The sequence below is a fragment of the Panthera onca genome, chromosome D4 (assembly GCF_046562875.1).
Source record: "Panthera onca isolate mPanOnc1 chromosome D4, mPanOnc1 haplotype 2, whole genome shotgun sequence".
Taxonomy (NCBI): Eukaryota; Metazoa; Chordata; class Mammalia; order Carnivora; family Felidae; genus Panthera; species Panthera onca.
Window position 1 is genome coordinate 55847506 of NC_138351.1, and position 20713 is coordinate 55868218.

The following is a 20713-nucleotide window of genomic DNA, read 5'->3' on the forward strand; positions in this document are numbered from 1 at the left end:
AACCAAACAGAGACCCCCCTAAAAAGCAGAACTATAGACCAATTTCCCTGATGAACATGGATGCAAGAATCCTCAACAAGATATTAGCCAACCGGATCCAACAATACATTAAAAATTATTCACCACAACCAAGTGGGATTTATACCTGGGATGCAGGGCTAGTTCAATATCCGCAAAACAATTAATGTGATTCATCACATCAATAAAAGAAAGGACAAGAACCATATGATCCTCTCAATAGATGCAGAGAAAGCATTTGAAAAAATACAGCATCCTTTCTTGATAAAAACCTTCAAGAAAGTAGGGATAGAAGGAGCATACCTGGAGATCATAAAAGGCATATATGAATGACCCAACACTAATATCATCCTCAATGGGGAAAAACTGAGAGCTTTCCCCCTAAGGTCAGGAACAAAACAGGGATGTCCACTCTCACCACTGTTATTCAACATATTGGAAGTTTTAGCCTCTGCAATCAGACAACACAAAGAAATAAAAGGCATCCAAATCAGCCAGGAGGAGGTCAAACGTACACTCTTTGCAGATGACATGATACTCTATATGGAAAACCCAAAAGATTCCACCAAAAAACTGCTAGAACTGATTCATGAATTCAGAAAAGTTGCAGGATATAAAATCAATGCACAGAAATTGGTTGCATTCCTATACATGAACAATGAAGCGACAGAAAGAGAAATCAAGGAATCGATCCCATTTACAGTTGCACCAAAAACCATTAAATACCTAGGAATAAATCTAACCAAAGAGGTGAAAAATCTACTGACACTGAAAACTATAGAAAGCTTATGAAAGAAATTTAAGAAGACACACAAAAAAATGGAAAAAGATTCCATGCTCCTGGATACGAAGAACAGATATTGTTAAAATGTCAATACTACCCAAAGCAATCTACATATTCAATGCAATCCCTATCAAAGTAACACCAGGATTCTTCATGGAGCTAGAACAAATAATCCTAAGATCTGTATGGAACCAGAAAAGACCCTGAATAGCCAAAGCAATCTTGAAAAAGAAAACCAGGGGTGCCTGGGTGGCTTGGTCGGTTAAGCAAGCGTCCAACTTCGGCTCAGGTCATGATCTCACAGTCCATGAGTTCGAGCCCCGCGTCGGGCTCTGTGCTGAAAGCTCAGAGCCTGGAACCTGTTTCAGATTCTGTGTCTCCCTCTCTCTGACCCTCCCCTGTTCATGCTCTGTCTCTCTCTGTCTCAAAAATAAATAAACGTTAAAAAAAAAGAAAAAAGAAAAAAGAAAAAGAAAACCAAAGCAGGAGGCATCACAATCCCAGACTTCAAGCTATACTACAAAGCTGTAGTCATCAAGATAGTATGGTACTGGCACAAGAACAGACACTCAGATCAATGGAACACAATAGAGAATCCATAAACGGACCCACAAACACATGGCCAACTAATCTTTGACAAAGCAGGAAAGAATATCCAATGGAATAAAGACAGTATCTTCAGCAAGTGGTGCTGGGAAAACTGGACAGCGACATGCAGGAGAATGAACCTGGACCACTTTCTTACACCATTCACAAAAATAAACTCAAAATGGATGAAAAACCTAAATGTAAGACAGGAAGCCATCAAAATCCTTGCGGAGAAAGCAGGCAAAAACCTCTTTGATCTTGGCCACAGCAACTTCTTACTCAACACGTCTCTGGAGGCAAGGGAAACGAAAGCAAAAATGAACTATTGGGACCTCATCAATATAAAAAGTTTCTGCACAGCAAAGGAAACAATCAACAAAACTAAAAGGCAACCGACAGAATGGGAGAAGATATTTGCAAACGACATATCAGATAAAGGGATAGTATCCAGAATCTACAAAGAACTTCTCAAACTCAACACCCAAAAAACAAATAATCTAGTGAAGAAATGGGCAAAAGACATGAAAAGACACTTCTCCAAAGTGTAATGGAGTATTACTTGGCAATCAAAAAGAATGAAATCTTGCCATTTGCAACTACGTGGATGGAACTGGAGGGTATTGTGCTAAGTGAAATTAGTCAGTCAGAGAAAGACAAAAATCATATGACTTCACTCATATGAGGACTTTAAGAGACAAAACAGATGAACATCAGGGAAGGGAAACAAAAATAATATAAAAACAGGAAGGGGAACAAAACAGAAGAGACTCATAAATATGGAGAACAAACTGAGGGTTACTGGAGGGGTTGTGGAGGGGGGATGGGCTAAATGGGTAAGGGGCACTGAGGAATCTACTCCTGAAATCATTGTTACACTATATGCTAACTAATTTGGATGTAAATTATAAAAAAATTTTAAAAAAAGAAAAAATATTTTAAAAAAAGAGGACACTTGCTGGGATGAGCACTGGGTGTTATACATAGGGGATGAATCACTGGATTCTACTCCTGAAATCATTATTGTACTATATGCTAACTTGGATAGAAATTTATAAATAAATAAATAAATACTATTATAGTTTTGCTGCAATCAATGTTCTAGTCTTCTACACATTTCTGATATTAATTCTATCAAGCTCTATTACATTGGTCATCACCTTAGTCTTATATTCCTAAATGTTCCCTGATTTATCATCTGCCATGATGGGTTAAATATGAAATACAACATAATATGAATCCATACAAAGTAAGAAGGACTATTAGGTTCATACCTGTGTACCAACTCTGAGAGATGATTAGTAATTACTAACTGAAGCATTTGGTTTAGACACAATGGTGTCTTTAAACACAAAGGATTCTGAGACCAGAAAGAGGATGCCTGAGGAAGAACTCACCTTATCTGGGGCAAAAAGAGTCCTTCTCCTTTTCCTAACCCAGGAAACCCCAAAAAACCCTTTGAGAATCATGAAAAAATAAATTGAATTCTGAGGCCTATCAGGTTCAGGGGGAAAAGTGCTAATAAAAAGATCTTCAGGTGGCTCAGTTGGTTAAACATCTGATTCTTGATTTTGGCTCAGGTCATGAACTCACGGTGGTGAGATTAAGCCCTACATCGGGCTCTGTGCTAGGCATAAAGCCTGTTTAGGATTCTCTCTCCCCCTCCCTCTGCCTCTCCCCCGCCAGGGTGGAATGCACCTTCTCTCTCTCTGTCAAAAAAAAAAAAAAAAAAGAGCCTTGGATGTAAACAAGATCCACATGCATGGGCATTGCACATATTTTCCACCCTTGATAAAATAAAGTCTTATCCTTGAGTCCAAAAGGCCAACTCACAAGGACATAGGTAGGGAGGTCTAGTATCACAATAATATATACGAAGAAGGTTTGGAATTTGAACTAACTATAAACTTAACATAAGCCAGCAACATGAAGCCACCAACAGGGAGGAGGTGGCATGGATGGAGACCTGTTGTCCAGAGTTAGGCAGGTGTGTTCCGCTCTGCACAGGCAGGATCAGGATAGAAGTGATAGGTTCCATTCCAGAAACCACACTTGGAAAGAAATGTTAGTCAACAGGCTGGAAAGTGGTACACTCAGGAAAGGGCTTTGGACTCTGTGTTGTACAAGTAAAAACAAGGATGTTCATCCTGGTCAGAGAAAACTTAGAGGAATCCTGATACCCATCCTTCACAGAAATCCAGCATGCTGCAGTGGCCAAAGTGGACCATCTGAGGTCTTTAGCACCACTAATTTGTCCAATTAGGTAACCCACATGAGTTCATTTACCTGTCTGCCACTGCTGTGGTATGCCTGCTATACCCAGATGTCAAACTAGTAGGCTGGGATCACTTAGCAATTGTAATTAAAGCTGAATGTAATTAACAACATAATAGTGAGATATTCTTGTTTAATTTCCTGAAGTTGGGAACTATGATTCCTGACAGAAGATAATAAATATAAATAAAGTTCCAAAATGCGGATGAGCATTTGAGTCACGTCCAAATAACTATTCACCAAGCCATTGCCTTAATTAATGATCTTGTGGCCCACTGTGAATAGACATGGATGCCCCTGCTGTCTTTAAATGCTTAAAAAATAGCTGATGATTACACAACAATTGAAATGTACTTAATACCACTGAGCTTTACACTTACAAATGGTTAAAATGGCACATTTTATGCCGTGTATATTTTACTACCATAAAGAAAAATGTTTTTAAAAAATAGCATGGAGCATGGTGTAGTGGTAAAAGTATAGGCTTTTGAGTTCGTTGGAAAGAGCATAAATTCTGACTGAGCCACTTACTGGCTCTGTGATCTCAAGGAAGTTGATAAACCTCTCTGAATCCCAGTCCTCTGCAAACTTGAATAATAATGTCTATTCATCAAATGAGGTAAGTAGTTGGACATAAGGAGTAGAAACGACACATAGAGGAATGCATGGGTGGCTCCGTCAGTTAAGCATCCAACTTCAGCTCAGGTCATAATCTCACAGTTTGTGAGTTCAAGCCCCATGTCGGGCTCTGTACTGACCGCTCAGAGCCTAGAGTCTGCTTTGGATTCTGTGTCCCCTCTCTCTGCCTGCCCCTCCCCTGCTCATGTTCTGTCTCTGTCTCTGTCTCTGTCTCTCTCTCTCTCTCTCTCTCTCTCAAATAAACATTAAAATTTAAAAAAAAATGACACATAGAAAGCACCCACTGGGTGACATGGCAGCCGAAGATGGATTAGATTCAGCATAAGACCCAATGAGTAGAAGTTTCAGGAAGATCCACTGGCATTCAGGATAAGGAAGATTTGCCAACTTAAGAGTTTCTGACAATGGAAGAGGCACCTCCACGGAAAGACCATAGCTCTGCAAAACCATAGCCCTGAAAACCACAGCTATGGAGAAACGTTAACCCAAGAGCCAGAGGTTCAAAAACAGTGGTTCACTCCCCAAGGCTGAAGCTTCTAATCCATTCCATAGGATGAAAGGATGAAATCCATTCCATCTGTTAACAGCAGACAACGACTGTATAACATTCAATTATCAGTAAAGGAAGATGGAATTATTCAGTAAGTTGCACTGGAATAATAAACTAGTTGTATGAGAAAAATTAAATTATAGCCTCACCTCATTCTATTTACTAAATTAATTCTAGATACTTTAAATAATCCATCATAAAAACTCAAAGTGACATAAATTTTTAGAAAGGAGTTTATAAGCTTGGGATAAACTCACAAAATAATGGATAAACTCAAAAGGAAAATATTTATAGATTTGTCTGCATTAAAAGATGAAAATATCTAATGCATTTGATCCTCCTGGGAAGATCCAATTAGATTGACATGTATTAAAATATTCTACACACCATACAGTGGAATAATTTAAAAATATTTGGAGTCACTGATAGGGGGATATACTCTACTCATTTGGTGATCCCAATTCAAATTTTATCTTTATCCCAATTTTCACTGGAGCACACTAGGTTCATGTTTTAATTTCTTTGGCTTTTTTTTTTTTTAATTTTTAATGTTTATTTATTTTTGAGAGAGAGAGAGAGCATGAGCAGGGGAGGGTCAGACAGACAGGGAGACACAGAATCCGAAGCAGGCTCCAGGCTGCAGAGCTTGAACTCATGGACTGCAAGATCATGACTGAGCCAAAGTTGGACACCCAACCAACTGAGCCACCCAGGCGCCCAAGAGCAAAAATTGCTCCCCATTGCTACTATTTTTTTAATGTCCCTGGATATTCTTATCTGTTGATTTTTCCAAAGGTAACTGAAAATTGTTTTGTTAGCATGGCCCTGAGGCCTCTGAGACAGGGACCAGGCAATGGGAGAACAACGCACCTTCCACCTTTCTCTGAGGCAAGCAGCGCTGCCCTTTTATGTAAGGTGAAACAAAGGTAGTCCATGAATGGTTTTTCTCACTCCACCTTTACTATTCCTACAACTTTTGGAAATCTGTATTTTCAGAAGCTTTTTTCACATCAAGCAGAATCTAGCTAACCCCGTGCTAACTACACTTATCTGAGACCTGTTAAAATGGGTAGGATGGTTATGATAAGTGCTGGGCTTTCTGAGAAATGGTACTACTTAATCATAATGCCTGTGATGCTTGTAGCAGACAATCTCAAAATTACTTAGAAATCTTAAGGGAAAAATTTGTCAGAGAGGTACTTTTTAGGTGGTTTCACTATAAAAGCCTGACTGCCTTGTATGGGGGTAAGAGAATATTTTTAAATAGACTTCCTCCTGCAATAATTGGTAGAACAGTGACCAAATAAAATAGTCTCTATAGCAGATTTAAATCATACCAAAAACTGTGAATTTGCATTTTGAGTATTCATCCTTTTGTTTTTTAGGTATTTTCTTGAGAAGCTGGGTAAAGATGCATCAGGGGCTGTTAATCAAATGCCATTAAACCATTATAATTGTTATTACAATGGAAAGTTGGAAGGAAGTGTACTAGGGGCTCTACTGAGTAATCTACCACTATGTGGCCCAGAAATCCAGATATTTTCTAAGTTAAATTTGTGCTACTTTTAACCAGCACTAGGAAATGTCTGGCTTAATAGTAAAGGAATGTGCTTAGAATTCAACAAACTTCAGGGCGCTTTGGGTGGCTCAGTCAGTTAAGTGTCAGATTCTTGATTTCAGCTCAGGTCATGATATCATGGTTCGTTGAGATGGAGCCCTGCATTGGGCTCAGCATGGAGCCTGCTTGGGACTCTCTCCCTCTCTGTTCCTCCCCCTGAACATACTCTCTCTCTCTCTCTTTCTCAAAATAAAGAAATAAACATTAAAAAAAATAAAAATAAATAAAAACTTAAAAAAAAGAATCCAAGAAACTTAGGTTTTAATTTTGGCTCCACTTTATACTTTTTGAAAGCCCTGGGCAAGTTTATTTACCAGTCTGTGCCTCAGTTTCCTTGTAGATAACATTGGGGAAATAAAAATGACCTTGTAGGATTCAAGATTAGGGGTAATGCACATAAAGGGACTTGCACAATAGTTGGCACAAAGTGGGTCCTTAATAAATATTAGTTATTAATGCATCAATAATATGAATATTCTACATTTATTATTTCTAGTCTAAGAGCTCACCTAGAAAAAATAAGAGGACATCAACTATGATGACGGAAAGAAAAGATTATAAATGATTCTCCTAGTCTGCAGTTATTGCCTAGGAAACCAAGTTGTTGCCGCTGACTTGAATAGCATCCAAGGAGCCTACCGGCTGTAGCTCAAGCTTAGCACAATAATGGGTACATGTCCCTGCCTGGCACTGAACACACCCTCAGGAACCAGCTTACTAAATCCCAGTCTGGGTGAAGTACTGCTTCCTACAAGTACACAAATGTTGTCCCTGGGGTCCCAGGTACCATAGGATTCCTTGGCCCCACTGACCCACTGCCCAGGCTCCCCATCATGGCCCAGCAAGCCACATCTGAGTGGAAGAAACGAAACAGTGACATCAGTTTGTGCAACCAACAAAGGGAACAAACCAATCAGCCAACACTCATTAAACAAGTATCCTTAGTAATAATAATAGCTACCCCCACCTGGCACTTTACAGGCTTATTCTTATTAGTTATCACAATAACCCTGTGAGATAGGTTTTGATATCATCATTTTACAGAGGAGGAAACAAGGCTCAGAGAAATTCCAAGTAACTTGCCCAACATCCCATAGCTGGTAAGAGAGATAGGTTTCCAATCCAAATCTGTACAACTACAAAACTCATTGTCATTCTACCACACCATGTTGACTCTCCAAGAACCCACAGAGTTCTTCATGGGCTTCAGACTGACCCACAGACTCTAGCCTGGAAGGAACCTTAAGATTATACCAGTGGGATGCCTGGGTAGCTTCAGTCGGTTGAGCATCCAACTTTGGCTCAGGTCATGATCTCACAGCTCGTGAGTTCGAGCCCTATGTCGGGCTCTGTGCTGACGGCTCAGTGCCTGGAGCCTGCTTCAGATTCTGTGTCTCCCTCTCTCTCTCTGCCCCTCTCCCACTCACTCTGTCTCTCTCTCAAAAATAAATAAAAACATTTTAAAAATTAAAAAAAAAGATTATACCAGTTATTAAGCTGATGCCTCTCAGCTCTAAGCCCACCCTTTCACATTCAGCTTTGTGATGCTAGGGATGAGACCTGCACACACCCACTTCTTTATTGCCAGTTGCTTCTGGTGAGGCTTTTCCAACGGAGGTTGTGGGGGACAGTGTGCTAGAGGAAGACCTAAAAAAGGGAGGGTTAGCCTACGACTTCCTGCCTGCTTCCCATTAGATCAGCAGGTCCTCAGCAGCTTATTCCTATAGCACAGAGATTCTGTTTGCAATTTTCTCAGCACCAGCCACATTGTACCACCCTCCCCTCCCCAGAAATACCAGGACCTACTGGAACTGAGAAGCATGGTCTCTATCTCTAACCTTCTAAGTTTTAACAGTCTCAACTTCTTCCCTCTCTTCCCCCAGCCTTAAGGGTGATAGCTGCTTTCTGCAGTTGCTACCACTGTGTTCACTGTTTTTCCAGTTCTCTACTACCTGGTTAAAAATTACTTATAGTAATTTCTCTGTTAAAATAACTGACATGGTTTCTATCTCCTGACTGGACACTGACTGACATAAAGAATCATCTACTCTAATGCCTTTTGAATATAGAAACTGAGACCCAAACAAGTTAAGACTTGCTTAAGTTTGCACAGCTAGTTAGTACTAGAATTCATAATAATGTTGCCACCATCTATACACTTAGAATGTACTACAATCCAGTGAAGTACTTAGACCATCAGCCCTATAAAACAAATGTGAAAACTAAAGCTCAAAAGTTACGGGATTTCGATGTCATCCACCTAATGAGCAACAGAGGCATAATTTGAACTGAATTAGCCTAACTGCAAAATCAGGGCTCCTTAAAACTATTCTGTGCCTGGCATCTTGTCTCCCTCACTGAGAGATACAGGGATGTAAATGTCTCTACATCTTCAAAGGCTGGTAGAGCTTCTAGCTGTGACCACTCACTCTACTCCTAGAACTGTTCACTTGATGTCAGTAATCTTTTCTTAGCACTCCTGGCACAAAATAAAAATCTAAATATCATTCCATCTACTAACACTTCTTTCACCAAGTCCCCAAACCAAGAAGTGTGTGTGTGTGTGTGTGTGTGTGTGTGTGTGTATAGAAGAAAACAGCTCTTTTACATCCTATCATTTTCTCCCAAGCTATCTAGGAATCTTTAGGATGACTGAAGCCCCTCTCATAGCCAATCACAATGACTCCAAGTCCTGGGTGATTCACAGACAAAATCAGAGGAGGATTATTTGGCAATAAGGAAGGAGTAAGAGCATAGTTATGAAAGCTATAAATACCTTTCATAACCCTGCTGTAGACTGGGCTGCAAAATGAGAGGGCTCTGACATGCTATTTACCTTATCAAAAAGTTGCACTTCAAAAATATCAGTAAGTCTCTATTACCTCCTGACAGGTGGAGCCCAATTAGAAGCTTCCAAGGATCTGGGTTTGGAGTCTAGCCACTCCCTGGACTGGAAGTTCTGCTGATCATCCCTAAGCTACAGTAGGTTAATCACAAAAGGAGACTGCATGGCTCCCATGCCAGGGATAGTGCCAGCTTGTTGTCTACTAATGACTCAACCTGGATGACCAGAGCTCTTATTGGGCTTAATACCCTTGTTTGTAGGAAGCATCCTCAGAAAAATTCATCTTCAGGGTGCCTGGGTGCCTCCGTCAGTTGAGCATCTCACTCTTGATTTTGGCTCAGGTCATGATCTCACAGTTCATTAGATCAAGCCCTGCATCAGGCTCTGTGAGGACAGCATGGAGCCTGCTTGAGATTGTCTCTCTCCCTCTCTCTCTGCCCCTACCCACTCACACTCTCTCTCCCTTTCTCTCTTTCTCTCTCAAAATAAACATTTAAAAAAAAAAAAAAAGAAAAGAAAAATTCATCTTCATTCAAGCCCAGAATGGAGGTTAAGACCAGAGTCCTCAGAGCATGCAGGAAGCCTTGCTACCATCCCAGGGTTGAAACTACCCACAATTATAGGAGTAGAAAATATGAAAATAAGCCATGGGCATTTTCATGTGTCCTGAACTTTGATGGTCAATTCCATTAAGCCGTTAAAGGTTGTGTTGCTTTCATTCAATAACCATTTATGGAGTACTAACTTGGTGCCAGGCACTGACAGGATTACTTTGTTTAATTCAAGAAAAATCTGTAGAGCATCTACAACATACAAGCGCCTTACCAGAGAGGAAAGGCTGCCTTCTTGGCTGTATGTTACTTCTGCTCAGCTCAGTACCCTGGTTTTCATAGCTTTCTTAATGCCCACAGCAGGAGCAATCTGGTTTACCAGAAAGAGCAATATATCAGGAGCCAGAAGGTTTAGGTCTGGGCCCTGCTGCTCATCCCCTATAAAATGTAGGCAAGTCACTTAATTACCCCTCAGTTTTCTAATATGCCAAAAGGAATCTGACAGGTTAAGATCCAGTGAAATGAATCTATTATTGAAATTGGGGGGGAGGATGAAAATAATTTTATTTTAGTCCTATTTTGCTTTTTTTAAAAAATTCTTTTTATCTTTATTTATTTTTGAGAGAGAGAGACAGAGTGTGAGCAGGAGAGGGGCAGAGAGAGAGGGAGACACAGAATCTGAAGCAGGCTCAGGGCTCTGAGCTGTCAGCACGGAGCCAGACGTGGGGCTCAATCTCACAAACTGTGAGATCATGACCTGAGCTGAAGTCGAATACTTAACCAACTGAGCCAGCCAGGCACCCCTAGTCCTATTTTGCATAACCATTATAGCAGACAAATGAAATTCCTGATTAAAAAAAGACATGGGTCTACACAGCAAAGGAAACCATCAACAATATGAAGAGGAATCTACTAATGAGAAAAAATATTTGCAAATCATGTATCTGATAAGACATACATATCCAAAATATAAATAGAACTCATACAACTCAATAGCAAAAACACACAAACAATCCAACTAAAAAAATGGGCAGAAGATATGAACAGATAGTTTTCCAAAGGCATACATATGGTCCAAAAGGTACATGAAAAGATGTTCAACATCACTAATCATCAGGAAAATACAAATCAAAACCACAGTGAGATACCACCTCATACCAGTCAGAACAGCTCATATCAAAAAGCCAAGAAATAAGTGTTGGCAAGGATGTGGAGAAAAGAAAACACTTGAGCACTGTTGGTGGGAACATAAATTGGTGCAAATGTAAATTGATATGGCCACTATGGAAAACAGTTGGATGTTCCTCAAAAATTTAAAAATAGAACTACTCTATAATCCAGGAATTCCGCTTCTCAGTATTTATCCAAAGAAAATGAAAAACACTAACTCAAAAAGATATTGGCACCTCCATGTTCATTGTAGCATTATTTATAATATCTAAGATATGGAAACAACCTAAGTGTCCATTGATGGATGAACGGATAAAGAAAATTTGGTACACACACACACACCACACACACACTGGATTATTATTTCGCCATAAAAAAGAAGGAAATCTTGCCATTGCCCAAAACCTCTCCCTATATTTATCTCTCAATGGTCCTAGTTCAGCCCCTCTGTAGCTACCTCAGTTTACCTAACCCCTCCTCTCCAGGGCACTCTTTGACACCCTCACTCTCCTCCTTCACAAGAACTTCTATAAACTGCTTTGGGGTTTACAAAGCACTTTCCTTACATGTCAATAGCAAAATCACATTCCAAATGGGTTGGGGGGAACCAACAACCTGACATTGCTTGGGCCCTTTTAACAGAAATGAGTTCACCCTGTTTATTCAGAAGCTGACATTAGGCATAAAAAGATAGGCATGACCTTTTCAGCCAGACTCTAGGGAGAAGACACTAAAAATATATCTATGTCCTCAGGCACATGGTCAGAGCCACTATGAATAACCCTCCATGCTCCCTGGAAATTCAGGCAGGCAACAAGAAGGGGCCTGCAGGGCAATTTGTATGTGGAGACACAAGGGGAGGCCTTTGTCCTCTAAGAGATGAGACATAGCCCAGAGCAATGGAGGCCTTGTCCATTTCTGAACTGTGAGATGGTCCAGAGGAGGAGAACAAGTGGATTAGGAGAATGGGGGGATTTGGCTATTTTATAATCATAATAATTTCCTCAAATCTTTAAGAATTCTGAACAAGAACTTAGACTCAAACTGACATATGATTAAACTCAAATAATGGTATGGTACTGTTGATTAAAATGAAATATCTGGCTATACATAGTCCAAGTCACTGGGTAGTGGAAAGACTGAATCCCACATAAGTATTATCATGTAATAAGAACAATAATTACATTTATTGAGCCAGTCACTGTGCTTTACCTATATTATCTCATTTAATCTGCATAACAACCCTATAAAGAGACACCATTATTATCCTCATTTTACTGTTGAATAGACTAAAACTGATAGCAAGTAAGTAACTTGCCTAAGATCACACAACTAGTGAAAAATTTACTCTGGGTCCATGTGACTTGGATTCTGAGCTCTTAACCAAGAGACAGAAATAGAGAAAGAATGAAGCCACCTTCCATAGCCAATCAGTTAGAAAGCCATTCAGACCAAACCAGGGTCTCTAGATCCCAATCACTCCCACATGCAGAATTCTCCTAAGAATTGCTAAGAAGCAAGCAGGGCAGGCCTTCGACTGATGTGGACTCCCTGGGGCCTCTGGGCCCAAGACTCTGCCATCTGCAATCTAGGCTTTACCTCAGATGTCTGGTCACATCATACCTGGATCCCCAGGCTCTCCTGCTGCCACCTGTGCCAGTTTGACTGAGCACAGGCACTTGTTCCCCAAGCCTGTGCTGAGCCCATGGACCCTTAAATCCAGCAAGTCTACCAGGAAAAACATGACCCATCTATTCTTCCTCATCAGTCACCCCTTTCTGCCAATGTTGAGTTCAGCCTGCTTAAAAGGTCTTCCACAGCTGACTGCTTTTCGTCCCCTGCACTAAACTTACAGGATTCTGAACCCAGATCTGCAGGTTGCACTCCCATGCCTATTTAAAACCTTAAGAGGAAATAAAGCATAGTGATTACCACCCATCAGACTTGAATTCAGTCTCAAGTCTGCCATTTAGGAGATGGGTGACCTTATGCAAGTTTCTTAAACTGAGTCTCAATTTTCTTTCTCTCTTTCTTTTTTTTTATTTTAAAATTTTTTAATGTTTTTTTTCCCAACAGGTCCACTCCTCAATACCCATCACCCACTCTCCCCTCCCTCCCACCCCCCATTCTTTCTTCTTTTTTTTAATTGAGATATAACTGACATGACATTATATTAGTTTCAGGTATACAATGTAATCGTTCAATATTTGTATTAGTCTCAATCTCCTTATCCATAAAAATGATTTTGAGGATTCAGTGAGGTAGGATACAAAGTGCCTTGAATAGACTTAGTGTTCAGTAAACGTATATTCCTGTCTCCTAAATCATTTAAACATTACTGCCTAACCCAATCCTAACTTGAGTATTTCTTAGCTGCCTCCTACCCAGATGCTACCCAAAATGTAGCTCTGAGTTCCTGATTTGTTTTCAAATCAGAGGGCTTCTCTGAAAACCAATAAGTCATCAAAACACATTGAAGCATAGGTATGACCTGTTGTTCACAAAGCTCTGGAGAGGGAAAGTATCTTTAAAAACAAGCCTCCCACCCCCACCCTAAGATCACACACCTGGTTGATGATGGAACTGGGACTGGACTGGAACCTGAGTTCAAATAATTTTCTGTCACTGCCTAAAATGAATTAAAAAGAGGTACAGTTTCTTGGCAAACAGATGCCATTTATACAGTTATTTATAATAACCATCATCCTCAGAATCCCAAATGTTGGGCCATCTAAAAATCCTTTTCTTTCATTTTTGTTGTATTACATTTTTCTGCATAATTAGATTTTGGATAGGCTAAGGCTCAAATTAATTTGAATTCCCTGCTTTCATATGAGCTGGCAGTGGAATGTGGTGCCCCAAGAATGGGCTGGGCAGCAGACAAAGCTAGTTAGGGATTCTATTTTGTAGAACATAATCTCTGGGTAATTACACAGTGACCACAGGCTACTTAGGCTCACTGTCCCTCAGTGTTGGGAGAAACATTAACATTATTTGGTCATTCCTAATTGTGATGATTCCCAAACATCATCAGACACATGCTACCATCACAATTTTTTATCTGGGGCCACTATTACCTACTTCATGTATTTCTGTAAAATACCTTATTTATTTTCTTTAACCATGTCTAAACAATATCTATGAAATCACAAGCTGCCTTCTGGCTATTGTTTTTCTAATATGCATTAAAATAAATACACAACTGTTAAAGTTTGTGTTTTTTTTGTTTTTTTGTTTTTAATTTCTCATCGGCAATACACAAACCACTACTGGCACATACTGCCTTATCAGATGCACAAATACCTTCTACAACAGAGTAAACATTTGATTAACCAACATCCCTTTCAATAACTCCAGTGAGGTTTCCAACTGTTACCTAAAGAGTTAGTTCCTAGCTAAACAGACAGCTCTGGAAGGACACCAGGCAGCACCAAAGTGACCAATGGTATATTTTACAATTTTTACTTTTTAAAATTTATTTATTTATTTATTTATTTATTTATTTATTTATTTATTTATATTTTTTTTCCAGAAAGAACCTCTTAAGAGAGAATAAGGCTTTAAGGTCAGAGGTGGTTAGAATTTCAACTCCACAACTCCAACTGTAAGTTCCTGAGCAAGTGACAACTTCTGAGCCTCAGTTTCTTCTTTCTAAAAGGGGACAATGATACCCCATGACACCCTCTGATAGGGTTGTGCTATGGGTTAAAATGCATACATGAAGCATCTAGCACAGCACCTGGTACAAAGTAGTCACCTACTGAATATGAGTTCCCTTTCTTGTCCATAAGAATATAGGGTAAAATAACCTGGAAATACTGACTAATGACTTTCCTTGGTAAAAACTCAACTAGTTTATCTTTTAGAGGCACTCCAATCACTCTGTTTTGCATATGAATCTGGGATAGTATTTTTCTTCCATCTTAGCTAGGAGCCTGATTATCTTTCCAAAGATAACTGGGGACATGATCATTCTGAATATCAAGACAGAATTTGTGCCTGAAATGTCAGAGCCCTCACTGTTTTGGTTTTCTAGGTACAACAGGTTTCCATGATCCCAAGGGGAAATCTGATCTGCCTTTGGGGAAGGGCGGGGGGAGGAGACCCACTGGGGTGGGGGTGTGGATCGAGGGACAGAGGGGAAGCTCTAACCTGGAGGCACCAATCCTGAATCTGGTTGCTTAAGCCAAAAGAATTTCAGCAGAAAAGCACCAACCATCATTGTCAAAAGTGCTGGGCCCTTTGAACTAAGGCTACACACCTCCCAGAAAAAGTAGGAAAAGTAGAGCTGGAGCACAGATAGTCCTAATGAGGTGGGCTGGTGGTCAAAACCTCATTTGCATTCGTTTTGCTCATTATTATGTGGTATTAGGGAAATTTTCTGCTGAGCAGAGTGACCTTGACATGTGATTTCCTGTGCTCTCTGGGTATTTGCAGAGCATTATAAGAAGTAATGATTCCCAAAGAGCCCATCTAATCTGACAATTTTCATCAGCCTCCAAAGGGAGATTTTATCTTTTGTCCATTTCTCCTGGGTTTTTTTTTCTATTTTTTATTTTTTGTGTGTGTTACTATAAAAAAAGAGAGAGAGAGAACAAGATCTATAACCTTCAACAGTGTCCTTGCAAAAGTTAGAAGTGTGACATAAATGTGATCTTTCGCTCATCTTAACCACCAGTCAGCATTTCTCAGAAGGTGAATTAAATACTCACTGGCCCAACTCTCCTCTTTGTCTAAATCATGGTAATCTCCAGGTACCCCCTGTGAGTTTGGCCTAAGAACCAGAGGCACCAGACTATCAGAACCAAATGGCATGAACCTAGGCAGTAAGATCCTAACTACTCTAATGTCAGCCAATTTTGATCCACATTTGTGAACATGAGTTATGAGAGACATAGGGGGAAAACCCTGATTCTGGCTGTTTACAAACTTTGTGTGATGTGAGTGAAATCTACTCTCCAACTTTTATCCAAAAACATCTTTTGAAACCACTTTTCAAAAGAAAAGATACCTAAACAACTAAAAAAAAATTGAAATATGATTGAAATGTTTTACAGTAAAAATTAATCAAAACTGTAAAATTCAGCACAAAATCAATACTTAATTATTCATCATTTGCAATAGTAAGACTACCAATAAGATGATGGTACGAGGGCAAAATACAAACTAGCACCCACCCACCCCCTCCCAGGTGAGACATGTATGGTATTCCTTGGACACTCCTGGCTACCCAAAAACAAGAAAGGACAAAAAACAAATGGTTAAACTGATAAGAGTCTCCACCAGTTGACCAGAAAAAGGCAACCCCATCAATAGCCTCAAGTCCAAGAACTCCCTAGCTGTCTCAATGTTAATGCCTTGCTAGAGGGAAAAACAACCTTAGCTTGACAACAGCTAGGCCTCCAGTAAGTCTTTAGCATGTGAAAGTCTCTTTGCAAATTCCCTCTTGACTTTATCTCCCCAGACATAAAACGGTCACCCCCCACACTTACAGTGCAGCTCTTCCTGCCTTTGGGTCCTGTCCCCATGCTTTAATAAAATCACCTTTTTGCACCAAAGACGTCTTTAAGAATTCTTTCTTGGTCGTCAGCTCCAGACCCCACAAATCCCCCATCACCCCAAAACTTCATCAGTATCCATTAGCATAGTCAATCACAATGGATTTAAGAAGGATTTAAATTAAAAAGCCATATAAATGAGAACACAAAAATTGAGAATTCAATATAATTTTTAAATATCACATGACTTTATTTCAGATTTATCACAATCTTTCATTTTGACAGATTGTATTTTCTGGCTTCAAAATAAACTATTCTGTTTTCTAGCCCTTCAAAAGCTATTGCTATTCTTCCTCCTATTTGTCCCTACTTCTCTATAATCATTCTTTAGCAATCTTGTGAATTCCTTTCCATTCTCTTATTAAAGCTCCAAGGAACTATTCCTGTCACACACACCCCCATACACACTTTGCCTCCATGTCAACAAGCTCTGTTATCTATCCCAGGGAGGAAAACATCAGCATCCACAATCCAAAACAATAGAAAATGCCAAACCATTGACTTTTAGAATATACTATATAGGTTTTGGGGGTAACTGAGACTTCCTAATAATAGTTTTGTTGTCAGTTTTATAGATAACACACCAAGTGACAGGAGGAGCCCACACATTTCACCATGAGCTGGTAAAAATTTGAGATGTTAAATTTGCTACAGTGGATGCATGTGAAGTTGATTTGGCAGGGGACAAATAAAATGCAGAAGTAGCCCCAGTGTCTTCCCCAAACCACTCCCCCACTCCCATGTAAGGAGGAAAGTTACCTTAATTTCCTGATCCATTCCTAGACCTTTATTGCACAGAACCAAGATAATGGGGGAGAAGGAAAATTAAAGTTTCCAAAAAGCTACACTGACCTATATAATGAAGAGCTGAACAAAGAAGGGAGAATGAAGAGATAAGCAACTTTATGCAGGTTCAGCTGGGTAAAGACCTGGGCAGTAGCTTATACTGGGAGAAAAGAAACTTTGGAGCAGCTACAGTGTTGGGGAGATACTTTGAAATGGAAAAAATAGGATTTTTAAGAAGCCCTGCATTTTCAGGAAAAACAAGAATGCTTCGATTTGTTTGTAATTATTATTTGCTGATCTGTTATCCAATCCAATCCATTGAATTGGATTCCATGTTGGACTGAACCATGAGGCGATTATCCCCTTATCTGCATAATATCAAGTGTCAACAAAGATTCAAGTAACCAATTAACTGACAATCATTGATATAGATGTGTGTATGTGTTGTCCTTTTAACATCACTTGCTCTGCTCTCTCCCATTAAACATATTCTGCCTTTTGTAAAATAAGAATAGGAAAGTACAGTGCTCTACACAATGTGGAAAGATATACTCATTAAAGTTCACTGCTTGAGGCAGATATAGTATTGGGACCATTTAGCTATAATGCCCTCAATACAGAATGTACTGCATGCCCTGGTCCCTTCACAGAGACTCTGAGAGAGGCAAAGAAGCCCCAGCTGCCAACTCTGCAATCCTTAGGTGCACCAGTCTCAGATTAGTTTAACTATTATTAATTACTGGCACCTCACGACTCATTATCCCATACCAGTGCATCTTAATAGCATGGCTGAGAACCATACATATAAATCATTTGCTTTAGGCCACCAAAGACTCCATTTGAAAAACAGAAATTTCTGTAAAGACTGATTCCATTGGCCAAAGAAACAATCCCCAAAAAACAGGGCCAGACAGTGATAATCAAGCTCAGTGATATTCAAGTTCAGTGCAGACCTTTCCAAATTCCAAGACTAGTCTTGCACACCTCTTCAGCCTAAGGGGAATTTAAGGTCCAATACTGTCTTCTCTAAAATGTGACAGAAAGAGCATGAGACTCACAGAGAACTGGATTCAATGCAAGCTCTGTCATCATCTTAAGAGGCAACCCTGGGTGGGAGGTTGTACAAAGAAATAAACTTGGAAACTAGACAGACTGGGTTCAAATCCTAGCTCCCTTGATTACTCTTGTGACCTTGGGCAAAGCACTTCACCTTTTGTGCTTCATTTTCTTCATCCGTAAAAAAGGATCATAGTTACTTATCAGGGTTTGCTGTGAGAAATAAGACATATGTAGACAGTCAGTAAAGGTTAGTTGCTGCTACATGGCCTTGGGCAAGACACTTAACATACCTGGATCTCAGTTTCCTCATTTTTAGGTAATGGGGATGGATTATATAACTTCAAAGACTCTTGACAATAGGGAACTCTGAGAAGATAGATATCAAATCCTGACAGAGAATAATAGACATAAAGAGCAAATAACCAAGGAAAACTTGTCATGAAATGTTGGTTGATTCTTACCAGAATGGTCAAGGCAGAGGCAGTAGAGACCAAGCAGATTAGAAGGGTAATCATCATCCAGGCATCTACAGGAAGTAGACATTTCCTATAGTCAGCTAGACACATGGAGCAGATCTCACTCTCCTCACAAAGGCCATCCCCACAGACTGAACCAATGGAGAGAAGAAAGAGAATGCCAAACAAAAAATATTTTAAAACCTAAAGAAATAAATTCAATAAAAAACAATTTTTAAGTGGAACAAAAAACAAACCGGTCTAAGGTGGCGTTCTGATGCTGGTTCCATCACTGGCTTGATTTCCAGTTTTGCTTTGGCTAACGAGCAAACTCAGCCAAACTTATTGTTAATTTTTAATAACTCTATGAAAGTTATATATTACCACCATAAGTCCATTTTCCCTTTCCTTTGGTCATCATACTTCATCTTATTTTCCATGGTCACGGCATTGGTTGTACTTTAGATTTTCCTATTTCATTGTACCTATTCTTATAATCCACTTGAAATTCTTTATGAAACCAGGCAGGGTATTAAATAAGTTGAAAGCATTTTGCAAGTCACTCAATTACTTTATACATCATCTTTCTATGCATAAAATAAGAGTTTGGGACTCAATGTCCAGTATCTTTTAGCTCTAATCCTGTTAATTCTAATCTTTTCATTTCTAAAACTCAAAGTGCATATTAGGTTACCTTTATAGAGCTTTGACTTACTGTATATAAGTAGGACTGGGTTCTCCAACGTGTTTTAAGTTTTGTTTTGTTTTTTGATGTCTGATCTTATTTGTTACTCTTAGAAAAATCTCATTTTTTCACTAGATGCAGACTTGCAGGTACAAATTCTCAGAGAAGACAGCCTCCTTCTCTTGGCAATCTGTTCCTGGCATTTTTCTTTAGCATTTTCATTACTTGAGCAGAAATCAAGAGTAGTCAGATGTTTAACCAACTGAGCCACCCATGAACCCCTTCTTCTACTTTTATGCTAAGATTATTGTCAGTAGCAATAACAAATTTTAAATGACTCATTTTGAAGATTCCTTCCCATCCTACTAGGTGTTCCATTTGTATCCTAGAATTGGATTTATAATTCTAACTAACATTTGAATGAAGCTTAACATTTGTATAGAATTTATAACCTTGTCTAAAAGTTTGAAATTATCTCATTTTGATCTTCAGCAAACCTTTGTGATAAGTGAAGCAGGAATACATCTCCACTTAATAGGTGAGGGACAATAACAGATGAAATAAATATTATTCCTTTTTACAGATGAAGAAACAAAAATACAAAGAGATTAAGTGACTTGCTCAAAGTCACACAGGTAATGACTGGCACAGGGACTTAAAGTCAAATCCTCTGACCCTAACCCCTTGACCCTCTCCATCCTCGCAGCCTCTACGAAAAGATCTTCCAGCTCATGCTGAACACTTCCAGGTCCCATATCTCCTAGGACAGCCTCTTTGATGTGCTGTTGTGAAGATTTATTCACTCCCATCCTATGGAGTACCACAGAATTTGTCTTATTCCTCTTTGACATGACAGAGCTAACCTTTGAAACAACAATCCTGTACCCTTAAAACTTTATTTCTGAGCCAAACGTTAGAATCATTCCCTCAGGGCTACTTTATCCGTTGAACCAAAAGGTCCTGTGCCTGAGGCCCACAGCTTTCCAGGGGCCTGTAAAAAATAAAAACAAAATAACAAAAAAAATAAAAAATGAATTGGCTCCAAGCTACAGAAAAGCAAACTGAAATTAATAAGCATTTAATTAACTGCCTACAAAATGTAACATTATGTCAACTTTGTTTTTAAATTTATAATT

General features: G+C 39.3%; 1 long non-coding RNA gene across 1 annotated transcript in view; it reads right to left on the reverse strand.

The window, feature by feature from the left end:
• LOC132675473 (uncharacterized) overlaps positions 1-19044 on the reverse strand; it is a 137978-nt gene extending 118934 nt beyond the window's left edge. Inside the window, exon 1 of the long non-coding RNA XR_013551585.1 lies at positions 18899-19044. This is a non-coding gene — a long non-coding RNA (uncharacterized LOC132675473). The remainder of the gene's footprint in view (positions 1-18898) is intronic.
• Between the last annotated feature and the right edge of the window lie 1669 nt (positions 19045-20713).